Source organism: Mauremys mutica, unplaced genomic scaffold (genome assembly GCF_020497125.1).
Source record: "Mauremys mutica isolate MM-2020 ecotype Southern unplaced genomic scaffold, ASM2049712v1 Super-Scaffold_100054, whole genome shotgun sequence".
Lineage (NCBI taxonomy): Eukaryota > Metazoa > Chordata > Testudines > Geoemydidae > Mauremys > Mauremys mutica.
In genome coordinates this window covers 1517930-1544571 of record NW_025423258.1, presented here as the reverse complement: position 1 = coordinate 1544571, position 26642 = coordinate 1517930, and the positions used below count along the sequence as shown (strand labels likewise).

Here is a 26642-nt window from a genome sequence, read left to right as displayed (position 1 = left end):
TGGACTGAGAGCAATCAATGGGACACAATCATTCCGGGGTACAAAATATATCGGAAGGACAGAACAGGCCGTGCAGGGGGAGGAGTGGCACTATATGTTAAAGAAAGTGTAGATTCAAATGAAGTAAAAATCTTAAGCGAATCCACAGGTTCCATAGAGTCTCTATGGATAGAAATTTCATGCTCTAGTAAAAATATAACATTAGGGATCTATTATCGACCACCTGACCAGGACAGTAATAGTGATGATGAAATGCTAAGGGAAATTAGAGAGGCTATCAAAATTAAGAACCCAATAATAGTGGGGGATTTCAATTATCCCCATATTGACTGGGAACATTTCACTTCAGGACGAAATGCAGAGATAAAATTTCTCGATACTTTAAATGACTGCTTCATGGAGCAGCTGGTACGGGAACCCACAAGGGGCGAGGCGACTCTAGATTTAATCCTGAGTGGAGCGCAGGAGCTGGTCCAAGAGGTAACTATAGCAGGACCGCTTGGAAATAGTGACCATAATACAATAGCATTCAACATCCCTGTGGTGGGAAGAACATCCCAACTGCCTACCACTGTGGCCTTTAATTTCAAAAGGGGGAACTATACAAAAATGAGGGGGTTAGTTAGACAAAAGTTGAAAGGTACATTGACTAAAGTGAAATCCCTGCAAGTTGCGTGGGCCCTTTTTAAAGACACCATAATAGAGGCCCAACTTCAATGTATACCCCAAATTAAGAAAAACTGTAAAAGAACTAAAAAAGAGCCACCGTGGCTTAACCACCATGTAAAAGAAGCAGTGAAAGATAAAAAGACTTCCTTTAAAAAGTGGAAGTCAAATCCTAGTGAGGCAAATAGAAAGGAGCACAAACGCTGCCAACTTAAGTGCAAGAGTGTAATAAGAAAAGCCAAAGAGGAGTTTGAAGAACGGCTAGCCAAAAACTCCAAAGGTAATAACAAAATGTTTTTTAAGTACATCAGAAGCAGGAAGCCTGCTAAACAACCAGTGGGGCCCCTTGATGATGAAAATACAAAAGGAGCGCTTAAAGATGATAAAGTCATTGCGGAGAAACTAAATGGATTCTTTGCCTCAGTCTTCACGGCTGAGGATGTTAGGGAGATTCCCAAACCTGAGCTGGCGTTTGTAGGTGACAAATCTGAGGAACTGTCACAGATTGAAGTATCAGTAGAGGAGGTTTTGGAATTAATTGATAAACTCAACATTAACAAGTCACCGGGACCAGATGGCATTCACCCAAGAGTTCTGAAAGAACTCAAATGTGAAGTTGCGGAACTATTAACTAAGGTTTGTAACCTGTCCTTTAAATCGGCTTCGGTACCCAATGACTGGAAGTTAGCTAATGTAACGCCAATATTTAAAAAGGGCTCTAGGGGTGATCCCGGCAATTACAGACCGGTAAGTCTAACGTCGGTACCGGGCAAATTAGTTGAAACAATAGTAAAGAATAAAATTGTCAGACACATAGAAAAACATAAACTCTTGAGCAATAGTCAACATGGTTTCTGTAAAGGGAAATCGTGTCTTACTAATCTATTAGAGTTCTTTGAAGGGGTCAACAAACATGTGGACAAGGGGATCCGGTGGACATAGTGTACTTAGATTTCCAGAAAGCCTTTGACAAGGTCCCTCACCAAAGGCTCTTACGTAAATTAAGCTGTCATGGGATAAAAGGAAAGGTCCTTTCATGGATTGAGAACTGGTTAAAGGACAGGGAACAAAGGGTAGGAATTAATGGTAAATTCTCAGAATGGAGAGGGGTAACTAGTGGTGTTCCCCAAGGGTCAGTCCTAGGACCAATCCTATTCAATTTATTCATAAATGATCTGGAGAAAGGGGTAAACAGTGAGGTGGCAAAGTTTGCAGATGATACTAAACTGCTCAAGATAGTTAAGACCAAAGCAGATTGTGAAGAACTTCAAAAAGATCTCACAAAACTAAGTGATTGGGCAACAAAATGGCAAATGAAATTTAATGTGGATAAATGTAAAGTAATGCACATTGGAAAAAATAACCCCAACTATACATACAACATGATGGGGGCTAATTTAGCTACAACGAGTCAGGAAAAAGATCTTGGAGTTATCGTGGATAGTTCTCTGAAGATGTCCACGCAGTGTGCAGAGGCGGTCAAAAAAGCAAACAGGATGTTAGGAATCATTAAAAAGGGGATAGAGAATAAGACTGAGAATATATTATTGCCCTTATATAAATCCATGGTACGCCCACATCTCGAATACTGTGTACAGATGTGGTCTCCTCACCTCAAAAAAGATATTCTAGCACTAGAAAAGGTTCAGAAAAGAGCAACTAAAATGATTAGGGGTTTAGAGAAGGTCCCATATGAGGAAAGATTAAAGAGGCTAGGACTCTTCAGTTTGGAAAAGAGAAGACTAAGGGGGGACATGATAGAGGTATATAAAATCATGAGTGATGTTGAGAAAGTGGATAAGGAAAAGTTATTTACTTATTCACATAATATAAGAACTAGGGGTCACCAAATGAAATTAATAGGCAGCAGGTTTAAAACAAATAAAAGGAAGTTCTTCTTCACGCAGCGCACAGTCAACTTGTGGAACTCCTTACCTGAGGAGGTTGTGAAGGCTAGGACTATAACAATGTTTAAAAGGGGACTGGATAAATTCATGGTGGCTAAGTCCATAAATGGCTATTAGCCAGGATGGGTAAGGAATGGTGTCCCTAGCCTCTGTTCGTCAGAGGATGGAGATGGATGGCAGGAGAGAGATCACTTGATCATTGCCTGTTAGGTTCACTCTCTCTGGGGCACCTGGCATTGGCCACTGTCGGTAGACAGATACTGGGCTAGATGGACCTTTGGTCTGACCCGGTATGGCCTTTCTTATGTTCTTATGTTCTTATGTTATGCCAATAGCCGGAGTCAGGATTTCTCTGGGGCACTGAAATGTTTCAGGGGGTTGGTGCATGAACTCAGCCTTGCATCCATCCCTGATGTTTCATGGACTAACAACAGCAGCGTAAAGAAAGAGCTGATCCAATATCTCACTGTCCGAGGTGAAGGTGGCCTCGTCCCGTCTGCATGACCATTGCCATTGCAGGAGAGAAGGTGTCAATGGAATCGAATGCCCTGGCTCAGACAAGAGACACAGGGAGGTTTTGCTGTTCATGGATCTGTGCAAAGGAAATTGTGTCTCTGTGAAATTGAGGAGGGAAATGAAACGTCCCCATGGTGGCCCAATGCCCTAAGGAATGTGGGCGATGGACTCCGGCAGGGAAATGATTTCACAGGATCAATGTATTGCCCTGCTTAAAAGCTATGGCTAAAAGGCAGCCACTGTTGTTAGTACCTGAACCTGTGTAGGGACACCCGAATGGGTATCAAGTCCATTGCCTTAACCAGGGGTAGTCGATTATTTTATCAAGATTCAAATTTCTTGGTCAAGGCATAGTCAATGTATAGACGCCAGAGAAAATAATACACTGATAAGAAGAAGAATATAGAAATATTTTGCAGTCACTATGGGCATAACTATGATAATTGTTTTGTGTTTCACTCTTTATTATGGCACCACCTTCCTTCCCTTTAGACTTCTAGTTTACCAAGGGTAAAACTAAACATCTCTTCAGGTACCAGGGAGTGTTTGTGTTCATTCCTGCTAGCTACACAGGGATTTGATGTAGCTGCTTTCAATCGTCCGGCTCTGCCGGGATAAGTAACATTTCAGGCGGTCACTGAACTGAAGGAGGGAGATCATTTTTTGACAGATTATGCCTCCTCTTAAAGGTGTTTGTCTGGCAGCCTTGGTTCCCAGGTCTCTCCTGAGGGAAGAAAGTTTCTGTGCAAAATACCAAAACTTTTAACAGAGCGGAGGGAAAGGCAACGGCCACATGATGAGGCCAATATGTACCACCACATGATTCTTTTATGTGGGATGACTCTGAGCACTGACTGATCTGCACTCTCTTGTGTTTGAAGAGATGTTGAGTTTTGCACTCGGGAACCTATAAGGCTGAAGCAATGTTATGGATAGTGACACTGCGACTGAAGGGTGATTTAAGGTTGTAAAAATTGTTAAAAACACTGAGCTTAAACGTGAACTGCCTGTTATTAAAGGCTGGTTTCCCCACGTCGGTCCCATAAGCTCTGCTAGAAAGGCCCTGGGTTCTCTCCTGCCTCGGTGGGAACTAGAGGGAATCGTCCCCTGCTGCCCTTGGCTCCAGGCTGGTTTTTCTGGGGAGGGGGCGTGGAATTGATTTGTTTGCTGTTGAGAAGGGAGCCAGGGCAGTTCTCAGGGAAGGAGAACTCCCAGCATCTGCCCAGCCCAGGCTGCTGCCCTGTCCCAGCCTATGTTCCCCTGAGGGCCCTGCATCTTTGACTCTAGAGCAGGCCGAGAGCAGCAGCTGAGGCAGATGACACCTGGGCTGGGCAGATAGGAGGGAGTTTAGCAAGTGGAAATGGTAAAACCGCAGTGAATATTACCTTGGACTCCATGGCATTTCTCCATTGGTCTGTCTGCTTTGGGGTGGGGACAATGACATGTCCTGCTGCATTCGTCATTTTAAAGGGTGGTTTAAGATTTTCATTCTCAGACACGGTGCACAAAGCAGGACTCAACCCAGGGTGCAAATGAAATGAGCCACTCACAGGTTCTGGCAGCCACAATGAGCCTTTGGTGCGAGAGCTCAGACCTGCCCCTGTCCCAGAGGGAGGGGGGTGTCAACAAGGGGCTTGGACCACTGATCTATCAGAGTTACTGAAAGTTTGGGAGTTAGGTGCTGTCTTCAGTGCCTGTGAGTGTAATTTAAACCATGAGAAAAACCACACTAGGCTAGACCAAAGGCCCATCTAGCTCTGAATCTTGTTCTCTGACAGTAGCCATTACCAGGTGCCCCCAAAGCCACCACTGGGAGTTGAACCCAGACTCATCTGTTTACAAGGCAGGTGCTTTAGCCAGCTAAGCCATGGTGCCTACCTGGGTGTAAGATATAGTGTCTGCCCACACCTGACTCCCTGCCATCTCCACCAGGACCTGACAAGCTTTCTTTGTGTTTGGATTCTGCAAAGCAGAGGAGCAGGTGACGTTTTCCTTGCAAGCTGTGTGTGTGAGTGAATCTTTGGCCAGGTCTGCACTACAAAGTTGTTTCAGCAGAAATCTATTGCTCAGGTGTGTGAAGAACACACAACGCTCCCTCGGTCGGCAGCTTGATGTGGCTGGTGTACACACTGCAATGCCACGTCTGGTGGTAAAACTGCCCTGTTTTGGTGACAAAATAAAACCACTTCAATGAGAGGCCTAGAGCTTTTTGCAGCAAACTGAAAGTGACAGAGTGCCAGTGTAAATGCTGCTGGGCATTAAATCACCATAACTGGCCTCCGCCAGTATCCCACAATGCCCACCGTGAACTCACCTGTCCTGCATTCCTGCTAAAGAGGCTGGCCCCCTCCCCTTTCCTAGCTCCAGGAAGTTCTGACAGCTGAGCCTGCTGCTCTGCTCCGGCAGCCAGGAGCAAATCACTGCCGTGGAATGCTGCTCTCCGGCCCTGCGAACACAGAGCAGGGGGCGGGAACTTCCATACATGGGGGGGGGACACCAGCATCCGAACTGTGACACCCCATGACACCCCTTCCCTCGAGGAGGCTCTTACCTTCTAAACAGGGACGGCTGTTTTCTAGTAAAATCACTGAAAGGGAAGGAGAAAACTCAAAAGAGGTTCCTCCTGGCGCTCACGTCCGTGAACCCGAATGCTCTCTCAGTCCTCAAAGAGAGACCTGGAGAAGGAGACTTGCTGCAGCAAAGCCACAGGGGTCTGTGAGGTTTCTCTGGCCCCTCGCCCCTGTCCTGCCTGCCTGATGTCAGCATCTCTCTGTGAGGTCACCACCTCCCCACCACCTTGGACCAATGGTCTGAGGTCCTGCAAAAGGCCTTTGTGATGTCACTGCCACACCCCTCCCTTGCTGGGCTAATGTCCTGCCCCTGGCCAGGCACTTTGCAGGTTTGAGCTACTCCCTGGGGATCACCCCACTCAAGGAGCGTTCGTTCTAGGCAGCAAGCCGGCTAGACAGGAAAACATCAGACGCTGCTCCCAATGCTACACTCAGTTTTTCAGAAATTATGGCCAGAAGAGACCATTAGAGCATCTAATCATATAATCATAGAATATCAGGGTTGGAAGGGACTTCAGGAGGTCATCTACTCCAATCTACTGCTCAAAGCAGGACCAATCCCCAACTAAATCATACCAGCCAGGGCTTTTTCAAGCCTGAGCTTAAAAACCTCTAAGGAAGGAGATTCCACCACCTCCCTAGGTAACCCATTCCAGTGCTTCACCACTCTCTGAGTGAAAAAGTTTTTCCTAATATCCAACCTAAACCTCCCCCACTGCAACTTGAGACCATTACTCCTTGTTCTGTCATCAGGTACCACTGAGAACAGTCTAGATCCATCCTCTTTGGAACCCCGTCAGGTAGTTGAAAGCAGCTATCAAATCCCCCCTCAGTCTTCTCTTCTGCAGACTAAACAAGCCCAGTTTCCTCAGCCTCTCCTCATAAGTCATGTGCTTCAGCCCCCTAATCATTTTTTGTTGCCCTCCGCTGGACTCTTTCCAATTTTTCCACATCCTTCTTGTAGTGTGGGGCCCAAAACTGGATACAGTACTCCAGATGAGGCTTCACCAGTCTAATAGAGGGGAATGATCACTTCCCTCGATCTGTCGGCAATGCCCCTAATTATATAGCCTAGAATGCCGTTAGCCTTCTTGGCAACAAGGGCACACTGTTGACTCATAGCCAGCTTCTCGTCTACTGTAACCCCTAGGTCCTTTTCTGCAGAACTGCTTCCTAGCCATTCGGTCCCTAGTCTGTAGCAGTGAATGGGATTCTTCTGTCTTAAGTGCAGGACTCTGCATTTGTCCTTGTTGAACCTCATCAGGTTTCTTTTGGCCCAGTCCTCTAATTTGTCTAGGTCCCTCTGTATCCTATCCCTACCCTCCAGCGTATCTACCACTACTCCCAGTTTAGTGTCATCTGCAAACTTGCTGAGGGTGCAGTCCACGCCATCGTCCAGATCATTAATGAAGATATTGAACAAAACCGGCCCCAGGACCGACCCTGCCAACTAGAAACTGACTGCCAACTAGACATGGAGCCGTTGATCACTACCCATTGAGCCCGACGATCTAGCCAGCTTTCTATCCACCTTACCGTCCATTCATCCAGCCCAGACTTCTTTAACTTGCTGGCAAGAATACTGTGGGAGACCGTATCAAAAGCTTTGCTAAAGTCAAGGAATAACACATCCACTGCTTTCCCCTCATCCACAGAGCCAGTTATCTCCTCATAGAAGGCAATTAGGTTAGTCAGGCATGACTTGCCCTTGGTGAATCCATGCTGACTGTTCCTGATCACTTTCCTCTCCTCTAAGTGCTTCAGAATTGATTCCTTGAGGACCTGCTCCATGATTTTTCCAGAGACTGAGGTGAGACTGACTGGCCTGTAGTTCCCCGAATCTTCCTTCTTCCCTTTTTTAAAGATGGACACTACAGTAGCTTTTTTCCAGTCATCCAGGACCTCCCCCGATCGCCATGAGTTTTCAAAGATAATGGCCAATGGCTCTGCAATCACATCCGCCAACTCCTTTAGCACCCTCGGATGCAGCGCATCCGGCCCCATGGACATGTGCTTGTCTCCAGTTTTTCTAAATAGTCCCGAACCACTTCTTTCTCCACAGAGGGCTGGTCACCTTCTCCCCATACTGTGCTGCCCAGTGCAGCAGTCTGGGAGCTGACCTTGTTTGTGAAGACAGAGGCAAAAAAAAGCATTGAGTACATTAGCTTTTTCCACATCCTCTCTCCACTAAGTTACCTACCTCATTCAGTAAGGGGCCCACACTTTCCTTGACTTTCTTCATGTTACTAACATACCTGAAGAAACCCTTCTTGTTACTCTTAACATCTCTTGCTAGATGCAACTCCAAGTGTGATTTGGCCTTCCTGATTTCACTCCTGCATGCCTGAGCAATATTTTTATACTCCTCCCTGGTCATTTGTCCAATCTTCCACTTCTTGTAAGCTTCTTTTTTGTGTTTAAGATCAGCAAGGATTTCACTGTTCAGCCAAGCTGGTCGCCTGCCATATTTACTATTCTTTCTACACATCAGGATGGTTTTTTCCTGCAACCTCAATAAGGATTCTTTAATCCTTTAGAGGATTGGAACCGATTTCAGTGGAGGCACATGTTTGCTAGGTTTTTATGCATTTGCACAGGAAAACATTGAGTGTTTCCATTCATTTCAGGAATCCCTATTCAGTGGAACTCCTGAACATAATGGAAATGCCATTATTTTTGTTGAAGGAAGAGGTTTGCAAGGGGGCACTTGGATTTGAACCAAGGACCACTTGAACTGCAGTCAAACACTCTACCACTGAGCTATACCCCCATGACTGCTGTGTAGGTAAGTCAGAAATCTTAAAGATTTTGAAGGACAGGCCCTGCCTCAGCGATCTCCTGTTCTGTTCCCAGACCACAGTGCTTTTAAAAATGGGGTTTGATTAAACTTATAGATCCATGTAAACACCACAGCTTGCACACCCACCCCCATAGCTTCCCCCAGTGACATAGCTACCACCTCTCGGAGAGATGGATTAACTACACGGACGGGACAGCTCTCTCCCCTCTGCTTAGAGCATCTTCATTATTTATGAATAGGTGGGAAATAACCTCCTGAATGGACAGTAACCAATTTATCAAATATTGCTGGGTCTGCATTCACTATGGGTACCTGGTCGTATTGGCTGGATTAGTAGGAGCATGGCTGGCAGATCCAGGGAAGTGATTATTCCCTTCTATTCGGCACTGGGGAGGCCACATCTGGAGCATTGCGTCCAGCTTTCGCCCCCCCCCCCCACTACAGAAACAAATTGGAGAGAGTCTAGGGGAGGGCAACAAAAATGATTAGGGATCAGGGGACTGATGAGGAGAGGCTGAGGGCAGGGCTGCCCGGGGGGGGGGCAGGTGGGGCAATTTGCCCCAGGCCCTGCAGGGCCCCCATGTGAATACAGGATTCTAGAGTATTGCAACTTTTTTTTATGGAAGGGGCCCCCAAAATTGTTTTGCCCCAGGCCCCCTGAATCCTCTGGGCGGCCCTGCCCCCTCCACCCCCTTGACTCATTCTCCTCTCTCTGAGGCCCCACCTGTGCCCCGCCCTCAGTCCCATTTGGCCACTTCCCAGCCCCGCTCTTCCACTGTGGCTGAGGCCTGCTGGTCCACCTTCCGCTCGCTCCTCTCCTCCCTGAAGGCCTCCTGGTGCCTCTCCACCCCCTACCCCAAGGCCTGCCTGCTGCCCCCACCTCTCTGCCCCTCCCCTGAGATCTGCCCTGCCCACCGCCCCACCTCTCTGCCCCTCCCCTGAGACCCACCCTGCCCACCGCCCCACCTCTCTGCCCCTCCCCTGAGACCCGCCCTGCCCACCCCCCCACCTCTCTGCCCCTCCCCCGATACCCGCCCTGCCCACCACCCCCACCTCTCTGCCTCTCCCCTGAGACCCGCCCTGCCCTCCGCCCCCACCTCTCTGCCCCTCCCCTGAGACCAGCCCTGCCCACCGCCCCCACCTCTCTGCTCCTCCCCTGAGACCCGCCCCGCCCACCGCCCCCACCTCTCTGCCCCTCCCCTGAGACCCGCCCTGCCCACCGCCCCCACCTCTCTGCCCCTCCCCTGAGACCCGCCCTGCCCACCGCCCCCACCTCTCTGCCCCTCCCCTGAGACCCGCCCTGCCCACCGCCCCCACCTCTCTGCTCCTCCCCTGAGACCCGCCCTGCCCACTGCTCCCACCTCTCTGCCCCTCCCCTGAGACCCGCCCTGCCCACCCCCCCACCTCCCTGCCCCTCCCCTGAGACCCGCCCTGGCCACCCCCCCACCTCTCTGCCCCTCCCCTGAGACCCGCCCTGCCCACCCCCCCACCTCTCTGCCCCTCCCCTGAGACCCGCCCTGCCCACCGCCCCCACCTCTCTGCCCCTTCCCCAGCCAGAAGGGAAATGAGGGGGAATTCTTGCAGTTCAGCCATGGACACACTTACACAATGGCACAACAGTGTGTGTGTTGTGGAAGCTGGTCTGAGGAAACAACTGGAATTGATCACTCAGTGAGAACAGAACTAGGGTGCAGTGAGAGACACATCTTAACCATGTAGTTGTGGCTGAGTGGTTAAGGCAGTGGACTAGAAATCCATTGGGGTTTCCCCGCGCAGGTTCGAATCCTGCCAACTACGGAGACAGTTGTGGTTCTTTAGTTTCAAGGGAGCTGGGTCTTGTCTCACTCTCAAGCTGTGTCTACACTATTGGGTAATGCAGCTTTAAAGTGTTTTAATTAAACAGCTGCTGCATGTCCACACTATGCCCCTTGTGTCCCCAGAGCACATCCACGCTAGAATCTTGGATGGCCACAGAGAGCAGTGCACTGTGGGTAGCTGTGCAACTGGCTGCAGGGTGTTTTGGGAAGGGTTTGCAATGCCTCATGGGCCGGTACAGCATCACATGATGCAGGTTTCTCTATCCCACCATTCCATGGGCATCTTACTAGATTACCAGCTGCTTTTCAACTGCAGTGTGCGTGGCGGGGTAGAGACTGTGTGTGTGTGGGGAGAGGGAGTGTGTGTGTGGGGAGAGGGAGTGTGTCGCACACTGTCTCTATGTTCAGACAGCTGCTGCAAGCAACCAGGCCTGAGGCAGGGGGAGGGGGCAGCCCCAACATCAGCCCCCGCTTCCCTCACTGGCTCAGCTCAGCACAGCAGCCTCTGTCACACACGCACACACACACCGCTGCTGCTGAGCTCTGTGTCAGGGGTGCTGGAACAGGGGGTTTAGAGGGCCGTGGCCCCACCACTCTTAACTGGCTGTTAGGACAAATGATGGAGGGGGGAAAGGGGGAGTCTTGGGGGGGGAGAGGCATTCTGTGGGTGTGGCCTCGGGGGGAGAGGTGGTGTGAGTGTGGGTCCTTGGGGAAGGGGTGTCATGGGAGTGCCACAGTTCAGACAATAGTGACCCCCCCACTGTAAGGAAGCTCCCGCCGCCCCTGCTCTGTGTTGGTAGCGCGGGAGAGAGCAGCGTTCCAGGGCAGTGATTTGCTCCCCGGGGCTCCGCCAGGGGGGCTTGGGAGGCTGCAGGGAGCCCAGGGCCCTTTAAATCACCAGCCTGGGGAAGCCGGGCCGGGCTGGCACAGCGTACCCGCTCTTGCTAGTACCCCATACCGGAATGTACCAGCTTACGTTCACCTCCGGAAGCTCCTCACGTGGATCAATAACTGGTTAAAAGCCAGGAAACAAAGGGTAGGAATAAATGGACAGTTTTCAGGATGCAAACAGGTAACTAGTGATGCCTGTACTGGGACTAGTCAACATCTTCATAAACGATCTGCTAAACAGCAAGGTGACAAAATTTGCGGATGATCCAAAACTACAGAGGATAGTTAAGTCCAAAGCAGACTGTGAGGAGCTAAAAAGAGATTTCACAAAACTGGGTGAAAGGGCAACAAAACGGCGGATGAAATTCAATGTTGATCAGTGCAAAGTGATGCACATTGGCAAACATAATCCCAACTACACATAGAAAACGATGGGATGTAAAATAGCTGTTCCAACTCAAGTGAGAGATCTTGGAGTCACTGTGGCTAGTTCTCTGCAAACATCCACTCAATGGGCAGTGGCAGGCAAAAAGCGAACAGAATGTTGGGAATCATGAAGAAAGGGATAGAGAATAAGAGAGAAAATCTTATTGCCACTGTATAAATCCATGGTACGCCCATATCTTGAATACTGCATGCAGATATGGTCGCTCCATCTTAAAAAAGATGTATTGGAATTGGAAAAGGTTCAGAAACGGGTATGGAGTGTCTGCCACATGAGGAGAGAATAATAAGACTGGGACTTTTCAGCTTGGAGAAAAGATGACTAAGGGGAAATATGCTAGAGGTCTATAAAATCATGACTGGTGTGGGGAAAGTAAATAAGGAGTGTTACTTATTCCTTCTCATAACACAAGAACTAGGGGTCACCAAATGAAATTAATAGGCAGCCCGTTTAAAACAAACAAAAGGAAGTTTTTTTCGCACAACGCACAGTCAACCTGCGGAACTTCTTGCCAGAGGAGGTTGTGAAGGCCAAGACTATAACAGGGTTCAAAAAAAGAGCTAAATCAATTCATGGAGGACATGCTCTGAGCCAGGATGGGCAGGGATGGTGTCCCTAGTCTCTGTTTGCCAGGAGCTGGGAATAAGTGACATGGGATGGGTCACTTGGTGATTCCCTGTTCTGTTCATTCGCTCTGGGGCACCTGGCTTTGGCCGCTATGGGAAGACAGGATACTGGGCGAGATGGACCCAGTCTGGCCGTTCGTACGTCCTTATGTCCTTATGCTCCTTTCATACAGATGCCTGGGATTCTGCCTCACAATGTGTCCCTGAGGTCTCAGCCAAAATGCCCAGACAGGCAAACACTCTGGGCTCCTGAAGCCTCTGCCCCCCACCTAGTGCCCTATGGCTCATCCCTGACCCTTGATGCTGCTCCTTGCTGTAGACTGTGAAAGGAGCGGAGGCAGCGCAGGAGCCTTCGGGGGATGCAGATCTGAGGCTTTGGGAGAGACACATTGTCTGAGACCTCAGAGCGCTGCAAACCCTGCAGCCACCCCCTCAATCCGGGGCCTGTTCCAGCCCTGAGTCTGGGCTACCGCGATCCCTCCCCCAGAGCAGGGCGCCCACAGATTACAGCCTGGAAATAGGCGTCTGACACTAACTCCTGTTCTCCCTGACAGGGCCTCTCCTAGACCAAGTGCCTCTCCCAGGCAAGACGTGTCTTCGGTGCCCCTCCACCCATATGTTAAAATTTTGAATATCTTATTTTTCATTGCATTTGTAGCTCAGCTCGTGATTTTGACGCACAATTTCGATGCATGATTTTCTCTGTCATATAAGATGATAAATTTGCAGGCTAGGATGTGTAAACCTGTATTTATTCATGCCATATATAAGCAAATAAAACAAATGCATTTTCTTTAAGCATATAGAAACTTTTTAATTTTGACAGTAACTGAAATGTACTAACATCTAGCAATGGAGCACTCACCAGCACAGGGTGGGCCAGTATTAAATAGTGTGACAGTAGGAGACAGCGTTAGGATGTTAACCCCAGGCCTTTAGTTGAAAGGTCGCTTCTCTCGCCTTTCCCCCATGAACTGAAGCGCAGCATTAAAGAGATCCAAAGATTGGCCAATGGCATTTCCAAGTGTTAAAATAGCAAGCGATGTCGGTCTCTCATTGGCCATCAGCGACTGAAGATGTGGTTTAATGAGCCGGAGCTTCAAGGCGAGGGTGGCTCTGTCCACTGCCTTCCGTTGCGCTGCTGGGCCCCAAGTCCCTGGTGGCCAATATGTGACGCTGGGAGAAGAGAGTGGGGTGGCAAGTGGCGGCAGGACTTTTGCCACCAGGGTCTAGCTGCCCAACTTCCTCCTGGTACTGCTGGCCCCCCGTCGCCTTCAGGTAACCCAGGAACTAAGGCAGGAATAGGGCGAGGAAGCAAGTAAAGCCGAGCAAGGAAGGCAAAAGTGAATCTTGTCTTCATGGGCCGCTCGCAATGACGTCCTTTTTCTGTGCCACAGCTGACAACAACATCCCAGACAGAAAAGCAGGAGGCCAAAAAGAAACCGAGCAGCTGCTGAAGTAGTTCAGTTGGGAGCGTGCTAGACTAACAGGCTCTTCTATCCCCCTGTGGGACACAGGGCTCAGGGGTCCCACTGTTCAGGTTGCATCCCATAGATCCCATCACAGACTTTCAACAACCACAGCAGATGTTCACTGGAACAGTGAGAGAGATGGCAAAATAGTGATCTCCAAGGCCTGCAGACATCAAACTATCAGGAATTCTGCGCACAGAGAGGACCCTGCAAGTGGAAAATGCCTTTGGAAAAGACCCTTCTGTCCCCAGCTGTGGTCGTACAGTGCTTAGTGCTCTGCGTTGTGGCCTCAAGAGCCATGGATGCAAGTTGAGTTACGGTGACCTTTTCCTTGTCTCCACGTTTCTTAGGTGCCTCCTTCCAACACTTGTCAGAAAAAACGACTGGTTTCTTTTGGAAGCATTTGCATTGCAAGGCAGAGGCAGTCCTCTCTGTTTCCTCAAAAGATTGACCAAAAGGTAGGAGGAGTGGGCACATTTGGCAAGGCACCACTGGGTGCTGCATCTCTAACCTCCACTTTACCTGGCAGGTGTCTCTGGAACTTTTCTCCCAGTGTCTCCATTTTTCATCAGTGACAATCAAAAGGAAGATGACATGACATCTGTGTGCAGACATCCCCAGCGAATCACAAGGACGTGTGGTGCAGGCTCTCGTGTTGCAGCAATTGCAGTTGAAGCAACCACCATGCTAATGCCAGTCACAGCAGCCTTTTCATCAACTCCAGGCTTGTGATTTGATTCTTTCCAATGCTTCTCTCCAAAGAAGCCTTTTCCTTAGCAAGCAATTACTTGGATACCAAGGGAGGTCTCTTCTGTTTCCCGGAAGGACACAGGAAAATGTGAGCAGAGGAGACAAAAGCCATAGAACAAGGCACCACTGGGAGTTGAACCCAGGATCTCCTGTTTATTAGACAGGTGCTTTAGCCAGCTACGCCATGGTACCTGCCTCAAGAAAGTATTTGCCACTGTTCCATTTGATGGTCCAAGACAACACCTGCAAATTCCAAACTACAGACGTTCCCCATTTCCCTCAAGATTTGCAAGGAAGAACTGGCAGGCCAAGCCAGGATCTCCTGGTTACAAGGAAGACACTTCAGCCAGCTCTTCCCAAAGATCATTATCCAGAGACCTTTAAACAGCCTCTGCAGATGTTCACCGACAAAGAGATTCCAAAATGGAGCTCTCCACTGCCTGCAGCCATCAAGCTACCAGGAGTTCTGTGCACAGAGAGGCCCCTGCTGGTGGGAAAAGGCTTCGGTAGAGACTCTTCTGACACCACCCGTTCTCATATAGTGTTTAGCGCTCTGTGTTGTGGCTTCAGCATCCATGGATGCCAGTTCAATTGGGGGACATTTTTCCTGTCTCCACATTTGTCTAATGGCTCCTTTCAACACTTGTAACCAAAAAGACCTGTTTCTTTTGCAAGCGATGTACAGCTAGGCAAAGGCAGTCTCCTCCATTTCCTCAAAAGATCACCAAGCTGTGGGGAGAGGAGACACATTCAGCCAAGCTGGATGCTGAATCTCCTCTTTCTTCAGCAGGTGTCTGTGAAGGACACAAATCTCCACTGTGTAGAGGTCAACAATAGGAGTTTATTACACACAGTGCTGGTGGAGTGGTCTTATTAGGCTCAGAGACACTGTTAATTAATTAATTACAATAGAATATATAGATTTTCCATGGGTGGGAGAAAGTGACGGCGTAGGCAGTTCCAAACCCTGGGACACGTTTTGCAGCAAGACAAGATAGCACAGTAGCCAATGGTTAACAGGTTACATAATGTCTCCACCCATGGTCTCAAGTTAGCAAGTTAACATTTCATTAATACTTTGATAAAATGTTATTAGTATAAAATATATAGGTTGAATTCTAATTTGGGATCCATAGGAATGGAGCAACTCCTTTGATTGTCCAACAGGTACATTCCTAGGGGTTAAAGCAAAGAAAGAGTGAAAGTATATGGCAATAAAGATTGTTTTCTGTGTGTCTTAAGGCAGGCATTGGTCCCTGGGAAGGGAGGTGGAAGGATGCCATATCTTATACTGACGTGCCAACTTTTCATAAACTCAAGGTTGGATCTGTGGGAAGAAGGTCTCCCTAGAGAAGAAACAAACACAATAGGAATAGGGATTCTTTCTTCAGTCTGAATAAGACACAATCATTTAGTTCTTAGCTCCAACACCTGGCACTTTGCTGACCAGGCCTATCTGAGCAAGCAAGGCTTTCTGTTTACCCAGCTTTCTCTTAGCTGATCACTATTTGCTAAGCCTCTGGTCCCTTGACCATACTCTGGACTTTGGGTCTGGAAAAGAGCTGGCACAATCCATAGACCAGGTTGTTATATAAAATGCACATGGATTTGAACCCTTCACATACAGTAATGGCAAAGTTCTTGGTTCAGGCTTGTAACAGTGATGGAATAAACTGCAGGTTCAAATCAAGTCTCTGGAGTCTATTCAAAGCTGGGATGGGACATTCAGTCCTCTGTACAGAGCTTCAGTTTGTAGCAAAGTCCCTCCAGAGATAAGAAGCAGGATTGAAGACAAGATGGAGACGAGGCATTAGCCTTTTATAGTCTCTTGCCATGTGGTCTTTGCTTTCTTTGTCCCAAAGACACTCTGTCTAGCACGTGGCACAGAAAAACCTTAAAGTTCTCTCCATAGGCAGGTCCCTGCTACCTTGCTGAGTCACAAGGCGTATCTGCCTTCTCTCAGTGGGGCGATTGTATAGCTGATGGTCCTTAATGGGCCATCAAGCAGGCTACGCAGAACTGACACCAGCTTGTCTGGGGTGTTCCCCGGAAGCAGAGCACAAGATTGAAATACAGGCAGCATAGAGCCAATATTCATAACGTGAACTACAAAAATGATAGACATCTAGAAATAGCATCCTTATAATCAGCCAATCAGAACCTCTTCATAGACCCCTTGCACGACACCTTTCTACAATATTGGCTGCAAATATAGAACAGTGGTCGCAACAGTGAGCTATACAGTTACAGATTATGTCAATAACGTCACAGGAGGTGACATGGCATCAGTGAGACTGATACTGGAATACTGCCTCCAGTTTTGGTGTCCTCGTTTGAAAAAGATGTTGTGAAATTGGAGCTGGGGCAGCAAAGAGCCACCAAATGTTCTGAGGGCTGCAGAAAAATCCCTTCTAGTGAGCTATTGAAAGAGCTCAACCTGATTAGCTTATCAAAAGAAGATTGAAAGGTGACTTCGTTGAAGTGCCATATTGGAGAGAAAATACTGGGTATTAAAGGGCTCTTGAATCTAGCAGAGAAAGGCATAACAAGATCCAATGGCTGGAAGGTGAAAAGAGACAAATTCATATTGCAACTAAGGCACAAATATTCAACAGCGAGGATGATTCACCACAGGAACAAGCTACCAAGGAAAGTGGTGAATTCTCCATCTCCTGATGTCATTTAATGAAGATTAGATGCCTTTCTGGAACGTGTTTGCCCCAAAAGTAGCTCTTGTGTCCTACAGGAGGCCTGTGATATGCAGGGGGTCAGATTAGATGCTCTAATGGTCTCTTCTGGCCATAAAGTCGACTCATTTCTGAAAAACTGAGTGAAGCATTGGGAGCAGCGTCTGATGTTTCCCTGTCTAGCCGGCTTGCTGCCTAGAACGAACGCTCCTTGAGTGGGGTGATCCACAGGGACTAGTTGAAACCTGCAAAGTGCCTGGCCAGGGGCAGCACATTAGCCCAGCAAGGGAGGGGTGTGGCAGTGACATCACAAAGGTGTTTTGCAGGACCTCAGCCTATTGGTCAAAGGTATGGGGGGGAGGTGGTGACCTCACAGCGAGATGCTGACATCAGCGAGGCAGAACAGGGGTGAGGGACCAGGGAGACCTCAGAGACCCCTGTGACTTTGCTGCAGCAAGTCTCCTTCTCCAGGTCTCTCTCTGAGGACTGAGAGAGTATTCGGGTTCATGGACGTGAGCGCCAGGAGGAACCTCTTTCGAGTTTTCTCCTTCCCTTTTAGTGATTTTACTAGAAAACAGCCATCCCTGTTTAGAAGGTAAGAGCCTCCTCGAGGGAAGGGGTGTCATGGGGTGTCACAGTTCGGATGCCAGTGGCCCCCCCATGTATGGAAGTTCCCACCACCCTGCTCTGTGTTCGCAGGGCCGGAGAGCAGCATTCCACGGCAGTGATTTGCTCCTGGCTGCCGGAGCAGAGCAGCAGGCTCAGCTGCCAGAACTTCCTGGAGCTAGGAAAGGGGAGGGGCCCAGCCTCTGTAGCAGGAATGCAGGGCAGGCGAGTTCACGGCGGGCATTGTGGGATACTGGCGGCGGCCAGTTATGGTGATTTAATGACCAGCAGCATCTACACTGGCACTTTCAGTTTGCTGCAAAAAGCTCTAGGCCTCTCATCGAAGTGGTTTTATTTTGTCACCAAAACAGGGCAGTTTTGTCGCCAGACATGGCATTGCAGTGTGTACACCAGCCACACCAAGCTGCCGACCGAGGGAGTGTTGTGTGTTCTTCACACACCTGAGCAATATATTTCTGCTGAAACAACTTTGTAGTGCAGACCTGGCCAAAGATTCACTCACACACACAGCTTGCAAGGAAAACGTCACCTGCTCCTCTGCTTTGCAGAATCCAAACACAAGGAAAGCTTGTCAGGTCCTGGTGGAGATGGCAGCGAGTCAGGTGTGGGCAGACACTATGTCTTACACCCAGCCAGGCCCCATGGCTAAACTGGCTAAAGCACCTGCCTTATAAACAGGTGATCCTGGGTTCCATTCCGAGTGGTGGTTTTTGGGGCACCTGGTATTGGCTACTGTCAGAGGACAAGATTCAGAGCTAGATGGGCCTTTGGTCTAGCCTAGTGTGGTTTTTCTCATGGTTTAAGTTACACTCACGGGCACTGATAATAGTTACTGAAAGTTTGGGAGTTAGATGCTGATAGATCAGTGGTCCAAGCCCCTTGTAGACACCCCCCTCCCTCGGGGACAGGGGCAGGTCTCGCACCAAAGGCTCATTGTGGCTGCCAGAACCTGTGAGTGGCTCATTTCGTTTGCACCCTGGGTTGAGTCCTGCTTTGTGCACCGTGTCTGAGAATGAAAATCCTAAACCGCCCTTTGAAATGACAAATGCAGCAGGACACGTCATTGTCCCCGCCCCAGAGCAGACAGACCAATGGAGAAATGCCGTCGAGTCCAAGGTAATACTTCACTGCAGTTTTACCATTTCCACTTGCTAAACTTCCTCCTATCTGCCCAGCCCAGGTGTCCTCTGCCTCAGCTGCTGCTCCCGGCCTGCTCTAGAGTCAAACATGCAGAGCCCCCAGGGGAACAGAGGCTGGGACAGGGCAGCAGCCTGGGCTGGGCAGATGCTGGGAGTTCTCGTTCCCTGAGAACTGGCCTGGCTCCCTTCTCAACAGCAAACAACTCAATTCCACGCCCCCTCCCCAGAAAAATCAGCCTGGAGCCAAGGGCAGCAGGGGACGATTCCCTCGAGTTCCCACCGAGGCAGGAGAGAACCCAGGGCCTTTCTAGCAGAGCTTATGGAACCGACGTGGGGAAACCAGCCTTTAATAACAGGCAGTTCAAGTTTAAGCTCAGTGTTTTTAACAATTTTTACAACCTTAAATCACCCTTCAATCGCAGTGTCACTATCCATAACATTGCTTCAGCCTTATAGGTTCCCAAGTGCAAAACTAAACATCTCTTCAAACACAAGAGAGTGCAGATCAGTCAGTGCTCAGAGTCATCCCACGTAAAAGAATCATGTGGTGGTACATATTGGCCTCATCATGTGGCCGTTGCCTTTCCCTCCGCTCTGATAAAAGGTTTGGTATTTTGCACAGAAACTTTCTTTCCTCAGGAGAGACCTGGGAACCAAGGCTGCCAGACAAACACCTTTAAGAGGAGGTGTAACCTGTCAAAAAATGATCTCCCTCCTTCAGTTCAGTGACAGCCTGAAATGTTACTTATCCCGGCAGAGCCGGAGGATTGAAAGCCGCTACATCAAATCCCTGTGTAGCTAGCAGGAATGAACACAAACACTCCCTGGTATCTGAAGAGACGTTTAGTTTTACCCTTGGTAAAGTAGAAGTCTAAAGGGAAGGAAGGTAGTGCCATAATAAAGAGTGAAACACAAAACAATTATCATAGTTATGCCCATAGTGACTGCAAAATATTTCTATATTCTTCTTCTTATCAGTGTATTATTTTCTCTGGCGTCTATACATTGACTATACCTTGACCAAGAAATTTGAATCTTGATAAAATAATCGACTACCCCTGGTTACGGCAATGGACTTGATACGCACTTGGGCGTCCCTACACAGGTTCAGGAACTAACAACAGAGGCTGCCTTTTAGCCATAGCTTTTAATCAGGGCAATACCTTGATCCTGTGAAATCATTTCCCTGCCGGAGTCCATCCCCCACATTCCTTAGGGCATTGGGCCACCATGTGGACGTTTCATTTCCCTCCTCAATTTCACACAGAGACACAATTTCCTTTGCACCGATCCATGAACAGCAAAACCTCCCTGTGTCTCTTGTCTGAGCCAGGGCATTCGATTCCATTGACACCTTCTCTCCTGCAATGGCAATGGTCATGCAGATGGGTCGAGGCCACCTTCACCTCTGACAGTGAGATATTGGATCAGCTCTTTCTTTACGCTGCTGTTGTTAGTCCATGAAACATCAGGGATGGATGCAAGGCTGAGTTCATGCATTAACCCCCTGAAACATTGCAGTGCCCCAGAGAAATCCTGACTCCGGCTATTGGCATGATCTGGTGGAGATTCGAATAGGAACGGGACGGTCTGAATTGTCAGTGTGGGGAATGAACAACAATCTACAGCAATGTCGTTAACCACAAACACACTCTAATCATGCTCCAGCCGGAAGGGAAATGGGCAGGAACCCTTGTTGTTCAGCCATGGACACACGTACACTAATGCACAGCCAGGAGTGTGCTGGGGGAGCTGGTCTGAGCAATTGGAAGTGACAATTCAGTGAGAACAGAATCATTGTGTAGTGAAGGACCTATACATCAAGTAGTTGTGGCCGAGTGGTTAAGGCGATGGACTCGAAATCCATTGGGGTCTCCCCAGGCAAGTTTGAATCTTGCCAGCTACGGAAGCATTAGTGTATTGTCACTGCTCTTGTTGTAGTGCCTGAGCATCCACAGAGCCAGACCTGGTCTCACTCTGAGGCTGTCTACACTTAAAATGCTGCTGTGACACTGCTATAGCACTGTGGAGTAGACAGTCGCTACAGTGAGTGGAGGGGTTTTCCATCCCTGTAATAGCTACATTGACAGAACAATCTGTCCTTTCATTTAGCACTATCTAACCATGGCTTAGGGCAGCTTAATTATACTGATTCCAGGGTTTTTCACACCCTGAAAGACGTACTTCTTAGAGGGGTTATCCCATCACGCCCCCATTCCCTGGTCCTTCTCGCATGACCTGAGAGCAGCAATACCCGCAGTTCAAGAGGTGCAAACAATTCAATGTTTGTTGGGGTAAACTTCCAGCAAGCAACGATTCCAATTTGCTTCCTCGGTATCGCCCTTCCCAGCTCTGACACCACAGAGGCGTGTCTGTGTCCCTGTTCCCATTCCCCCCCTTAGCAAAACATAACTCCAATTCCCCTACTCCCATTCCCATTCCCCCCCATTACTTCCTGATTGACTGCAGACTATATAGTAAAACTGGAGTTCTGCTTAGCTATACCTTAACCAAGCATTTTACTGAAATGTAACTAACCAATCCCAAGATATTGTAACATGGTTATCTAACCAGTTATACCCCACCACCTTAATTGCTTTACACCCAACAAATTAATTATCCAGCAGACAGAAACAATCACAGAACCAGACAGAGATTATGCAGACAAGCAATAGGAAAGTGGAGACTACAGTGACAGAACAACAAAGAAATGAGGAATTCCTACCCCAGCTATTGATAAGTGAGTTGTTGCCAGACAGGATGCTATCATGGTAGAGGTTGTGGATGCTGGTTGCTTAACTGTCTGGCCCGCAGAGCAGGATTTTGAGGGTCTCAGAATGCCAGCACCCATCTTTTGTTCGCTTAAAACGCGAGCAGGGAGATTCCATGGAACTCCAGGGAACGTGTAACTTTAGGTCCGGGTGAGTGTGCCTAAAAATCAGCTGTGCTGGAGAAGGGCTCTAGGAGTTGAAAGAAATGTGCCATCTTGGCCTCCCTAAAGAGCGTCATCAAATATTAATGAAAACTAGGGTTGATAAGTCACATTCTTTGTAGTGTTAGGATTGTGGACTGGTCCAAAGTGCCAGTTTTAAGACTCTTTTTTCCTCTCTCTTGGGTGTTCTGGTTTCTGCATAGAGACGTGGTTTCAAATCCCACTCCTGACGTGACCATTTTCTTTTATCTGGAAAAAATGGCCTCACTTCAATCTCCTTTGCAACAATAGGACACCATTTGTTTAGCTTTTCTATTCCAGTAGTTGTGAGAGAAGTTCCAAACTAGGGGGAAACAGGGCCTTTTCTCTCGACCGATCAATTTTTGTCTTCCTTCATTCCAAGCCATTTTCTCAGATACAGCCGTATTTCCCACACTTTTTTGTTCAGCGTTCTTTGCTTTTATGAAATTTTAGGGTCATCACTTAATTGCCACACACAACTGTACTTATGAAGTGAAGTGAAACACAATATTTTTTGGATATTCTTGCAGGAGAGTTTTGCTTTCTGACCTGGAATTGAACAGGGGCTACCCAAGGGGGACAATGCTGCTCCCTTTTCTTGCCTCATCCGAAAAAACATACATTCCCGATGCCCTTTGTTTCCTTGCCCTTTTTAGGGTAAATTTACACTTCTCAGAAGTAGAATCCTTTACAAAACCACTCAAAAGCTCAGCAGTGTCGTAAGCAATGGCTTCCGGAAACGTGCCCAGCTTTTCTTTAATTTGGTGACACAGGGCCAGGCAAGGGACTGGATACAGGCCTGGATCAGAATCTTCGTTACCAGAGCTAGAATTTCTATTTAAAAAGAGCTATTTTTCTGCTGCTATTAGATTTCCAACATTAATTTCATTTTATACACCTTTTGAGCATCTATTAAGGATAAATTGAACAAAAATACCACTTCTCTTTCCTCAACATCTGCATCATGAAGGGGAGCATTCCGAATAGGAAAGATCTTCTGTGGGGCATGGGTTACAAAAATGCTTCGGGAACCAAATACATGGGCACTTTGCCAAGTTAAAAATCACTTAATGTGGAATTCTCTCCCCAAATCATCTGAGAAAATACTGACTTAAATAATTGAACTACACTGTGGTCATATGCACTTCCTTCAGTTAGTTGGGGTTCTACTGTTGTTCACCATTTCCGAATGGAGATTTTAAATCACTGCTGTTTCTTTGTTACCATGTGCAGTAAATTGGAGCGTTCTCCACTGTTGACAGAACTGCACTTGAACTTTCTCCGTGTCACCATGGAGGGGTGGGGAAAAAGCAAAGCTGAAGTGACAAATGAGGACTTTAGGAAATGGCCATTTGTCTTCAATTCTCCAAGAAACCTGAGCTACGTTCTATCGAACTGAACTAATATCCAATTGGGTGAGCAAACAGCCTTCAGGAAAGAGAGAAACCCACATCACAGAGAGACAGAATACATGACAATGAAAGTATCAAGACAAATTCTAGAGCAGGTTACATCTGATTATTTAGAATCAGGACAAGAGATTCTCCCATCACATTCTCCTCTGATCCATTCAAAGCAGCTTCACTCAGCACTCTCTCAATAGTCAGTTATGTTATTTACAAAATTGTAAGTATCCCAGAATCCCCATAATGGGAGACGATATAATCCTCTTGCCAGAAGTGGCTTTACCAATAGATGAAACCTGGAATTTAAACGCCAAATAATCACACTGTTTGGGATCCATTTAAATTCCCCTTCCAGGTCTTTGACACTTTCAGCTCCAGTCATAGCGTCTCTGATATAGGAGGAAAGAAATCAAAGCATCACCTCCAAGCACAGACAGCTGAGAACTCTTCCTCATATGACATTTTGAGAAGTGGAGGGATAGAATGTGATGAAAATAAACTCTGCACAGAGAAGCCAAAATGTAACAGTTCTGGAGTGATGGGGAAGGAGGGAATCTCTGAACCACCCCATCTCCTTCCAGTGTCACAGAGGCTGAAATGACACTTTTTTCCCTGCTCCTCTTTATTTAACTATAATATGAAAAATTCCCAATGTAACTGCTCTTCAGCACAACCCAGAGCAACGTGAGAACAACTGGCAAGGATACAATCTGTATCACTGGTGACTAACAATAACTTTGCAATAGGAGGAATGGTATAAATGTGACGCTCCCTGGTTCCTCATAGGAAAGGCACACTCCAGTTACTTGTGGGATAATTGAGTTGATAGAAAGGACAAATGGGCCCACCTCAAAAGAAGGCAAACTACAAAAGGCATAAATGGGCCACTCATCTGGCCAAGCTGAGGGATAACAGTGCTGCAAACAGTTCAAACAGATTTAAAAAGTTACTATGTGGGAATCAGGAAAAGTATTAAAGACAAAAAATTGATAGCCCTAGAGGGTTTTATGGTGTTCATTGCCATTGCAGATTCTCTGATGGCGAATATGGGCTGAGTGCCAAGAGAAGTTTTTCCCACACTCACGGCATTCGTAGGGCCTCTCCCCTGTGTGGATTCTCTGATGAACAGAAAGAGCTGAGCTGCTAGTGAAGCTTTTCCCACACTCACAGCATTCATAGGGCCTTTCCCCCGTGTGGATTCTCTGATGAACAGAAAGAGCTGAGCTGCTAGTGAAGCTTTTCCCACACTCACAGCATTCATAGGGCCTTTCCCCCGTGTGGATTCTCTGATGTTTAGAAAGGGCTGAGCTGCTAGTGAATTTTTTCCCACACTCACGGCATTCGTAGGGCCTCTCCCCCGTGTGGATTCTCTGATGTTTAGAAAGGTCTGATCTTTGAGTGAAGCTTTTCCCACACTCACGGCATTCATAGGGCCTCTTCCCTGTGTGAATTCTCTGATGTTTAGAAAAGTCTGAGCTGCTGGTGAAGGTTTTCCCACACTCACGGCATTCATAGGGCCTCTCCCCTGTGTGGATTCTCTGATGAACAGAAAGGGTTGATATTTGAGTGAAGGTTTTCCCACACTCACTGCATTTGTAGGGCCTGTCCCCTGTGTGGATTCTCTGATGTAAGATGAGACCTGAACGATTAAAGAAACATTTCCCACACTTAGAGCATCCATAAGGTTTCTCACCCATGTGGATTTTCCTATGTTTGATAAGCTGTGAGCTCTGATTGAAGCTTTTCCCACACTCACAGCATTCATAGGGCCTGTCCCCTGTGTGGATTCTCTGATGAACAGAAAGGGTTGATATTTGAGTGAAGGTTTTCCCACACTCACAGCATTCATGGGGCCAGTCACCTGAGTGGATTCTCTGATGATTAAGAAGGGCTGAGTAGTCACATAAGTTTTTTCCACACTCTGTGCATGTATTTTTTCTCTTTCCAATGATGATTTCCTGCTTTGTTGTGGTTTCCTTGAGGTCCTTCTGAGTTCCCTGAGAGGAAATACATTTACCCATTTTCACCCCCGGCTGGTTTCCTTGTTCTCTTTCTGGTCTGTGCTGAATCTCACAGGATTTTTCCTCCTCATGACTCCTGGACACATTGCTTTTTGATCTTTGCCATAATGCTCTGTGTTTATCCACTTGCTGAACATTTTTCTGCTGAGAATTCTGCTCCTCTTTCTCACATGCCATTGCATCACCTGCTGTGAAAAAGACAGAAGCATCAAACAGGGATGAAAAGTGAAAAGCCAAAACAAACTAAGTGCTGGAGGGAGGTCAAATAAAAATCACAAACTGAACTCCCCCATTCTCTTCCCCAAAACAGGAGAGAGGAGGGGATCAATTTGGCTTTCAAATCCCATCCAAATTCTCAGGGGGAAGGGAGGAAGCTACTGCCTGGTGTCTGCTAGAATCTACAGGAAGCCATGAGCTATAGTTACCCTGAGGATATGACCCCTGCTGGCAACAATAATGAACTGAGAGACCTCTCAAGGGCTTTGTAGGGGATCCCAGATGTTTCCTTCAGGCACTTTCACACTCAGAGTTGGTTTAATGTTTCCTCACCTCTGCAGGGAGATCTCAGGGTCTGTTTTCCCTCTGAACCCTGCAGGTCTGAGACCCATGGCTCTTCCCCTTGTTCCAGCTGGGAGATCACATCAGGTTTGGAAAATGGAAACCCTGCTCAGATGAAAGAAAACAAAGGAGTTCTGTTGATTTCATAAAACTTTGTCATAAAAAAACATTCTATTAATTTAACTTTAATACTTCGTGTGACCCGGTGTGCCTGGGCTAGTCCTCACTGAAAATGCCAAGACCAGGGCAGGCTGAAAAAGGGAGAGCAGAGGCTCCCCAAACTGGTGGTTAACACGGAAGTTAAACTCACCAACCAGTCACCAACTGTGCTTCTGATCCCCCACACTGGTTATCGAGAAACTGAAAAAAAGAAATCACACGGCCCCCTTTATTCCATCCCAGTTCTCTGACTCCCAATCAGCGCCTAGGTCCAGCACAGTGAGAGTTATTTAAAAACTCTGCTCACATAAACAAAGTGTTCTTCTGACCCCAGAGTCAGCCACATTACCAGGTCAGTATAGGTTTGGATCTTACTCAAAATACTACGATGCCAGCCAATCATTGGCATCTAAACTAAAGGTTTATTATAAAAGAAAAAGAAATAGGGAGTTGTTAAATGGGAAAGCAGTCAGACACATTCAGAAATCTATACATCTGGTTCTTAGCAGTATTGGTGAGTTACTGGCTTGAAAGGCTCTCTGGCACACATCCACATTATTCAGTCCTTTGTTCAAGCCTTCAGCTTGTAGAGAAGTTGCTCCAGAGGTAGGAAGAGGGATTGAAGACAAAAT

At 47.6% G+C, this 26642-nt stretch overlaps 4 non-coding genes across 4 annotated transcripts; 2 read left to right on the top strand and 2 right to left on the bottom strand.

The window, feature by feature from the left end:
- Positions 1 to 8357: 8357 nt before the first annotated feature.
- Positions 8358 to 8429, bottom strand: TRNAC-GCA. Its single transcript has one exon. It is a non-coding gene; the product is annotated as a tRNA-Cys (tRNA).
- A 1745-nt stretch (positions 8430 to 10174) lies between these two features.
- On the top strand, positions 10175 to 10256 carry TRNAS-AGA. The gene has a single exon. It is a non-coding gene; the product is annotated as a tRNA-Ser (tRNA).
- Positions 10257 to 14578: 4322 nt separating this feature from the next.
- TRNAI-AAU lies at positions 14579 to 14652 on the bottom strand. Its single transcript has one exon. It is a non-coding gene; the product is annotated as a tRNA-Ile (tRNA).
- A 6085-nt stretch (positions 14653 to 20737) lies between these two features.
- TRNAS-CGA lies at positions 20738 to 20819 on the top strand. Its single transcript has one exon. It is a non-coding gene; the product is annotated as a tRNA-Ser (tRNA).
- The last annotated feature ends 5823 nt before the right edge of the window (positions 20820 to 26642 follow it).